This window comes from Parus major, chromosome 2, assembly GCF_001522545.3.
Source record: "Parus major isolate Abel chromosome 2, Parus_major1.1, whole genome shotgun sequence".
Classification (NCBI taxonomy): domain Eukaryota; kingdom Metazoa; phylum Chordata; class Aves; order Passeriformes; family Paridae; genus Parus; species Parus major.
Window position 1 is genome coordinate 60177809 of NC_031769.1, and position 9139 is coordinate 60186947.

Sequence of the window (9139 nt, forward strand, 5' to 3'; positions counted from 1 at the left end):
GTGCAGGGTACTTCTGAATTTATGAATGAGCAGAGAACAGGAGCAGAGAGGGGAGAGAGCGGCTGCTTCTATAAGCCTGGTGATGTCCCAGAATTTTACTGAGGCTACAGCAGGAAAATGAAATGGCAAAGAGAGGAAATAATCTGTCTGAAAATGTCAGTGCTCTGTGTGTTAGAGGGAGAGGGGTAGTACCTCCATTTTATGTGTGACCAGGATTTTTGGGAGGTATCTGCCATTTGGAAAAATCAGAGAATGCATGGGATGGTAAGACATCTCCCTGAAATATTACTGTGTTACAGCTTGGAAAAACAGTCAATAAAATAAAAATCTGTAAGTTAGTAGCATCATAAAAATCTTTAAAACTGTAGAAAGGGCCAGTGAAGAGTGTCTGAGCAGAGTTTTAATAAGAATGGGATTTTAGCCCCTGAGTTTTATCAGTCTTCAAGAAACCTCAGCAAGCAAGTTATCTTTGTGAATTGTACACCTGATGGGACAGTACACATCATGTTTCTCTCTGTCCCTTTTAGGCTAGAGTCTAAATGAAGTGTGGATGGCTCTACTGACCTCCATGTTGTCACATATGAAGTCTGCAGCAGACAGGAAAGGAAACTGTGTCAGAAGTTCAGAGCTGAGACATTTACAGCAAAATCCCTTTTGGGAAGTTCCATAGAGAAACATTCCCACTCCAAAGAACATACAAACCAAATGTGAGGAGAAGGGGATGAAAAATGTTGCCCTAGGAAAATGGAAAATCAGTAACAGAGTTTGGGTCTTTATGTTTAACAGAAAAACCCAGGCTATATGGAATCGTATCGGCCCTTGCTATCAACACATAGTGTGGTAATAGCTGGCTTGTGGCTTCCCCAGTGCATGGAAAAACCACAGAAAAGCTGATAAATTATTTGCTATGTGTTTTGCCACCACAAATTAGTGCATTGATGAGGCATCCTGAAAAAAGCAGTGTTTGTCTTCCTGAAGATGTGCAAGTATATTTACCAGAGTACTAATGAAGGGTGCTTGTGAAGGAAATGAAGCCTCAAGTGTGTATAATTATGTCCCTTTCCTTCTATGATAGCTGCCAAGTGCTAGACAACAAGAGTCCGTCACCTATAATAGCAGCAGGGATTTTGATTGTTTTCTGCCATTTGCTCTCTATATTAAACACCCTGTAGGAACCTCTTCTGTAAAAGATGATGGGTGTCAGGCTTAAATTAAAAAATATACCCATGTTGTTTTCAAAAATGCATGAGTTTAAAAGTATAAGTCCTACCGGGTGTGTTATGCCACGCTGAGCATTTGGCATCAAGCATGTCTAAAAAATTCATGTGAGAACTCTAAATACATTCCAAAGTCTGTTGTTAAATTCATTCTTAATTAGGATCTATGCAAAACTAGTGTACTCTGGTTGCTTGAAGCTGGGACTGCAAAAGAAGTGTATGGTAGGGTCACTCTCTGGGGAAGGGAATGCCTGTGTAGTTGTCAAGATAAAGAGCTCAGAGCCTATCTTGGAACAGCAATGTTTGACAGTTTTGACTGGAGTTTCCTTCTTTCATCATATGTTTCATAGAGCAACCTAACTCTATATAAACTCTATACACTAATGAAATCCTGTAGGATGTCAGGTTGCAACTGTACACCATACTGAGAAAGGAAATAGCTGCATGGGAAAGCACGTGATGGTAGAGTTCAGAATTTGTCCAAACAGATGCATGTGTTGGCTGCATCACTGAAGTTTTGAAAATAAATCAGTCCCAGAAAGGGAGTACTGTTCTTTCACTCTTTGTTAGTAACTAGGTACTGTATCAAGGGTATAGTAATGAAGTGAAAATCAACTATCTCTGTCAAAGAGCTATACTGAGAATCTTTCTTTCCTGATGAAGATGGTATTTTTTTATCTTTGAGGGGGCAATGGCCCTTCTCTAGCTGGTAGGAGAAAGAAGGTGGAACAGTTTGGGGAAAAACGACAACTTTAAGCCTGTTGCAAATTCTGGTTTCAACCATACGTAGCCCTTGTGTTCAGCATCAGTGTTTATCTAAGTGTAATTATGCTCAACTATCTTGTTAAAATTTTTATTCTTTGGTCTTTATGTTAAACTGCCACTAATTATATCTTTTGGGTTAAAACCAGTCAAACTGAGCATCTGTTATGTTTGTGAGCAGCTGGCTAATGCATCTGGGAAAAACTATCCCTGGATGGGAAGAGAGGTGGAGGATGGAATAGTTAATTGCCTGAGGATCAGCTCGCTGCCACGGGGGAGGCTGGTCTGTGCCTAAAGCTGTTCCATGGTGGGTCTGCTAAGAAACCTGCTGGGCTAAAGAGGACACTGTGAAGTGTGACTGTGATGCTGACCACCAAAGTTATTGCAGAAACATGTTTTAGGAGCCAATGGTCTGTTTCTGGGCCAGTGACCATGGTTTCTGTATATATATAGCCATGGGTTCATAACAGCTCATCTAGTGGAAGAGTACTGCTGTATTGGTGCAAGAAATAAAGAATTTCCATTTTGTCTGGAGCATTAACAAATACAGCAAAGGCTTTATTAATGACCACGTGGGCAGTGAACTGTCAGCACCTTGAGCTAGAATTAGCAAGAGTTGTCAGAAGTGCGGTTGGGAAGAAACGGGAACTAAGAAGAAATGACAACTGACTTATTAGCTTCCTCCTTCTTGGGCTTGTGATAGTATAACAATTTGGGAACCAAAACCTCAATTATTCTGATAGCTATGGAATTAATTTCAACTAATTTCTATGTCATTCTGAAAAATCGGTAACATTTGCTAGCTTTTTAGAGTGTTTACCTTTTTGGAGGCATTGCTAGGATTTATGTCAGTCTGAGAGAAGAGGGGCCCTTTGCATGGAAAGGGAGACTCACATCATCCCTATAAACTCTGAAGCTCAGGTGTATCAGAATTAGGTATTGGTGTGTGGTAGATCCAAACTGTTACAATATGCATTTATTGTCTCCTGCCCCTGCTTCACCTGAAAATAAGTTGGTGAAACATGAATGAGACAGAGCTGGCTTTGTATCCCTGCCATATCCAAGAAAATGGAACCTCTGCAGCTGATAGGACAACTGAAAAAATGGTAGATTGAGTGAATTTATATTGCTCAGTACAGGCAACAAACTAACTACATAGGTGTAAATTGTGGTTCTTCATTCTCCTATTAATCTCAGAAAAAATAACTAAAAAAAAAAATCAGGGTTTAGATGTTTGGGGATTTTTTTCTCATAAATTGTGAAATATGATGCTGGAGTCTAATGTGTTCAGTAAAAAGTGTTATACTCCAACCCACAGTAAAGAAGAGTCTGGAGCTTGTACGACACTCTTCAATGTGTTGGTAGGGAAAACATACATGGCAATTAAATCAAATCCAATATTGCTTTTTTTTCCATTTTGTTGTTCTTTTCATAGGGAGTCAGGCAAGGCATAATTTACTCTCTGGTTAACAAAAAGGAGAACTTGTCTCAAGGCCTGGTGACATTTGTGTTTTTCATTTTTGTTTAGGATATATGATGCTTAGTTTTTCTCACACCCCTGTCCACTTTCTTGCTGAGCAAAATTTTGGGCAACTTGAAGTACACAACCTGTGTTTGTGCAGGTAAAGCTTTTTGTCCCTTATTTGACCTCTCTGGTTAGAATTGCAGTGGGTTTAAATCCCACTATATACCTTGCCCTTTATGGGATGGATTTCCCATACACTTGGTGTACACAAGCGCAGAGATGATGCTTATGAATGCTGGGCTACCATTTTGGTGACTCTTGACTTCTTCCCTGGCCTAACCCATGTTCATAATCACATTTTACAAGGGTTCCTGGTAGTTTCAGGGAATTTCTGTGGAATCCTCCTGGTGGCTCCATCTCTTGCTTGGCGCTGTACAGCACTGGAATGAAATACAACAATTGTTTTATCTGAAGAATAAAATGTACAGGTAGTATTTAATGATTGTCCTCTGTTTAGAAACTAGAACCTTTACTGGAATTCAGTCTTGAATGTCAGTGTAATGGAAAATACCAAGGGAATTCTATTTCTCATGTTATATACGAACAAGATGCAGGAAATCTCACTTGCTGCTTCTACCATTGATTTCCTTCTGATGCTAACAGAAAATTCAATGAATGTGGACCCATTGCTCTGCAAGGAAATGGATAGAAAATAGACAGAAACCAGCAACAGAGCTAGCAGCAACTTGGTCATTCTGGCATGTGATAATCTGCTAATCCTTGCTCAATTTCCTTCCAGTACAATTAATTATTTTGGTTTTTGTCATGAGAAAATCTGTTGTGGTAACTTCCTTTAGAAGCTCAAAATGTAACAGCAAACTCCCTGCTGGCATGACTTCAAGAGCAGAGTTGTGCCAGCAGATAATTTGGCCTAGATTATTTTTAAGAAGGTTGTCAGTCTTGTTTTTCGCTATTACATGCTTACTGTGGTAATATCAAATATTTATTCTACTGATTACAGCTTTAACTCTAAACAGTTAGTGGAGTAATCTCTTGACCTGTGCAGTGACAGAGACGACCCCTCACACAGAGCTATTTGAAAAGGAGAATGATTCCTCTTGTGAAATTCTTTCATTTAAGCTGTATTACTAGAAATCTCAGAACTGTGCGTTTTTCATTCAAGTGTTATCCTTTTTGCCCTTGCTGAAATTCCTAATGACGTTGCCATATTGCAAAACTGGGACTGAAACCTATGGCTGCTCCCTTTTTTTTTTTTTTTCCCCACCCACATAGTAATTCTCTCACCTGAATACATATGCACATAAGAGTATGCATGCACACGCAGTCAAAGACTCCTCTTAGCTTCAGACGGGTGAAAGAGGAAACATTAACATCCCATTAGCTGCAGAGTTCACACGAGGGGTCTATAAAGAAATCTGGCTCTGGGTTCCAGAACATGTTGAGAGAAAACCATAATAAAACATAGGTGCTTCTTACATCACTCACTAGCTCACTGATGTATTTGTGTCCCTGTTCCCTCCCCCCTGCCTGCAACCTCTCACATCTCTTTGGAACACAGACTCCCCTCCCCTATAGGAAGTCTCATTCATTCATGTTTTGAAGGAATTTCTTAATTCTCTTTCAGCAAGATTACCACCATCCGTGCCTCTTTTCCTTCCCTCTGCCTTTGCCGGAGAGAGAGAGAGGAGCAGGGCCTGCCCAGATGGTTGAGGACCAAAAAGAAGGAACATTTTCTCATGCTTTTAAAAAGACCACTTTCTTTCCTGCCTAATATTTAGCTCCTTCAAATGCAAATGGAGAGGTTTCGCTCCAAGGTTAGCATAACAATTATGGGAAAGCTTTAAATCTGAAGCATTTGTTTACACGATGAAAGGAGTCCACAGTCCAAAAGCTCTGAGGCCAGGGCTTTTCAGTAGCTATTTTCTGACTAAGTAGTGAACTGCAAGTCAATTTTAGACCACAAAGAAAACCAATTTATATCAGTGTGTAAGCTAATTTTGGAGGGAGTTCTACATTATAAACGATGGTGGGGTTTTTTGGTTGTTTTTTTTTCTTTTTAAGTGACTGTTACTGAAATAAACTGCTGATTTTCCCCTCCCCCATCCTTTTGCATCTTGCTGTTTAATGAGCCCCCAGATGTCTTGGATTTTAATGACCATTCCCCTTGCCCTCCGAAGAAGGGACATAGGATCTGAGGAATCAGTTTCAGAAATACCCAGGTGTGTGGTTGTCCAAAAACTTACTGATGCTCAGGGGTGAATTTCAGATGGTCAGAACAGCTCTTAAATATGTATTTTCCTATCCTGGCTTCTGTTTAATTTGCTTTCCTTGTTGGTACTGTATGAGGGTAGGTTCTTAGCAAACTCTTCATTGGTAAAATGCTCTGGAGTGACAGCTCCTGTGATAGAGTGACTCCATGGATGCTGCAAGACACTTCTGTTGTGAGCAGATTTATATTTCTCCATTGCTATGTTTTAGTATGCCAAAACTCTGAAAAAAATATTAATGCTGTATAACACTATTTGACAACTGGATGCTTCCATTTCTTTCATTGATTAGGACCTTCCTCCAAAGAAACCTCTTTTGCCACTCTTCATGCTGACTTTCAGCAGCATCAGAGTGGCTGTAAATCCTCTAGTATTTGCTGAATTTCTTCTTGGTAGGGCTGGTATAGCAGCAATGTGAGGCCCTTCACCATTTGTGTGGTCTTTCTTTGGATGCTCTCTGGTAGCTTTATATCTTTCTTACACTGTGGCACCCAAAACTTCCCCAGCACTGGAGGTGAGGCTGCCCCAGCTCAGAGCAGAGTGGGACAATCTCCTCCTGTGGCTGGCTGTGATGCTGTGCCTGATGTCCCCCAGGACAGGGCTGGCCCTCCTGGCTGCAGGGAATTGCTGGCTCCTGTTCAGCTTGCCATGGACCAGGGCCCCCTTTCCACAGCACTGCTGTCCATCCTCTTATTCCCTGGTCTATACACACAACCAGGGCTGCCCCATCCCAGATGCAGAATCTGGCACTTGCCCTTGTTAAACTTCATATGGTTGGTGATTGCCCAGTCCTCTGATTTGCTGAGGACTCTCTGCCAGGTCTCTCTGCCCTTGAGGGGGTTGACAACTTGCTCCTTATTTGATGTTGTTGGCAAACTTATTGAGTATTCCTCAGTCCTGTGTCCCAGTCATTAATGAAGATGCTGAAGAGAACTGGGCCGAGGATGGAGTCCTGCAAAACCCCACTATAATGACCAGTTGCCAGCCTGTTACCCCACTCCCTATCTCCCTCTGTGCCCAACCTCTGGGCCAGTTGCTCCCCCATCACCTAACCCAGCTGCTCAGCTGTGTGCTGGACACTTTGTCCAGAAGGATGCTGTGAGAGACAGCATCAAAAGCTTTGCTGATTACATCAGCTGGGTTTCCTCTGTCAGCTAGGTGGGTTGAATGCAGTTGTTTTGTGAACAGGGTGGCTGCTTTCTCTCAAAAGAACCTCTGTACAAATGCCATTGAATCCTGATGTGCTGTTCTTACTGCCATGAGCTATATATTGAGAAGCAAACACGTGTTCGTTTATTCCCTCTATATTTTCAAGAGGACAGAAATCAGAACCTTAGAAATCATAGCTGGAGGGGCCCTCAGTATCTTTCTAGTCTATCTCCCTACACTCTGGCAAGATCACCAGTAGCAATGGCTTTCCTGACAGATGCTTGTCTAAACCCATATCTGAAGCCATGGAATATTTTTAAGCTGTTGAATCTGGCTCCTAAATGATCACGCAACTTCTGTGGAAATAGGAATGCTATATTAGTATGTGTCAAGGAGTGCCTTGACTCTAGAAGAGTAAAGATCTTGCTCTACAGGTAACCCAGTTATATCCCTGTTGTTTTAGCAGCAGAAGTGGTGTGTGACATCCATTTGATCGCCCACAACAAGGCACGTGTTGTGCAATATTGAGTAGGACACTGTTGGCTCGGTTTCCTTTTTTTTAGTGAGTAAATTGTTTTGGTTGATCCTGTAGAGCAAAGAATGGTGCCAGCTCAGCTGCTGACTCCAAAGTTTATAGCTCTGACAGGCATTCCTTGCTTCTTGCACCTGGAAGCCTCTGAAGTTCACTCAGCCCACTGTGTGAACTGCCCATATGCAAGTGGACTAAAATTTGGAAATGATAAATCTTTGTTATTGCAGTGCCATGCTGAAGATTTTTTTCTAAAGGATTTTCTTTGAAGTGATTAAAGTTCACTGGAAAAAAAAAATAGATAAACTATTTTTAGAAAAGATATGTGGCTTGAGTTACTTTATATGAATGCTATGTAATACTCTGCTTATAACTTGCACTCAGAGAATGATTGGATTAACAAAGCAATCTGTCATGCAACTAACAACAGCTAATAAGATACATGACACTGACTCATTTGTAAAAGAGTCACTGTCTTTTCCCTTGCTTTTTGTTTCTTTTATTGCGTTTATTGGAAATCCAAGCTCCTAATACAGGTGAGCTAATGCATAAATCCACTATGGAATTATTCCCTACTTAGGTTCCTGGTTGGGGTTTGTGTTGTAATGTTGTAAATGGCAAGAGAAGTTCTGCAAGAAGTATATTAAGGTCTTAAGCTTTCTTAAGACTGCTTATCCCACTTGTTGCAGTAGGCAAGATCCTCTTTTCTTTTAAAATGGGTTCAGTGGATCTTCACCAAGGTTTGCAGATTGTAATGACCTTATAGGAGTCATTGTAACTTGTCATTTTGGCAATTTCTGCTGTGAGGAATTAGGACATAGGCTAGCCAAATGCTGTAGATTTAGAGGTTATATAAAGTTTTCAAAGTTTCATTTTGAGCTTGGCAGTGACAACTTCAAAGAAACAAAACAAAAAAACCCTCTCTCCCTCAAAGCCCAGGGTTGCTAGCCCACTGAGTGTGATTTAAAGAAATGCTTAGAAAAACAGATAACCCTCCTGTCATTGTAATGCTGAAAGCCTGGATCTTTTAGACCTTTCTTTGCAGCAATGGATAGGTTATACAGCTATTTTTTAACCTTTTAACCTCCTAACCTTCTGAATTGGAATGTAAAACTGCTATGAAACCCTCAGCTATGAAAGTGGCTATAAGTAAGCACGTTTCTGCTGCTTTAATACAAGTTCTGTATGTTAATTCTCTGGTAATGTAATCAAGAAACTGCTGGCAGAACCAGCAAGTACCTAGTTCTCACTTCACCCCCTGACCATAATGAATGTAAAATGCTGGTAGTAATAGATTGAAATGAAAAACTCCTTCATCTTGGCACGCAAGAAATTTGCAATCACGTTTTGATTTTCAGAGTGCTGCTTGTTTGGGGGTTAATGTGTGGGTAGATTGACCTCTCTTGCAGGAGCAGTTGTTATTGTACTAACTGTGTGAAAAACAAATTTCAAATAGAAGGGCTGTTGCATGTTTCTTGTAATTCATGTTACCTATCACCTCTTTGGTGTCTCAGTAGTAATAGCTGCTCTGAACTCTTCAGGGTTTTTCCTTCTTTTTACATCTTGCAGGAAGGAAGGTGAATTTTATTATCAACTGAAAGATCATCTTTTTATTTCCTTTACTGTTTTCAAATATGATGTCCCTAATTTAAAAACTGATATTTTGCGCTTTTCAAAGCAAAATAAAGTTGTTGCCATGTTTCCAAGCTACCTGAGAAATAAGTTAGGC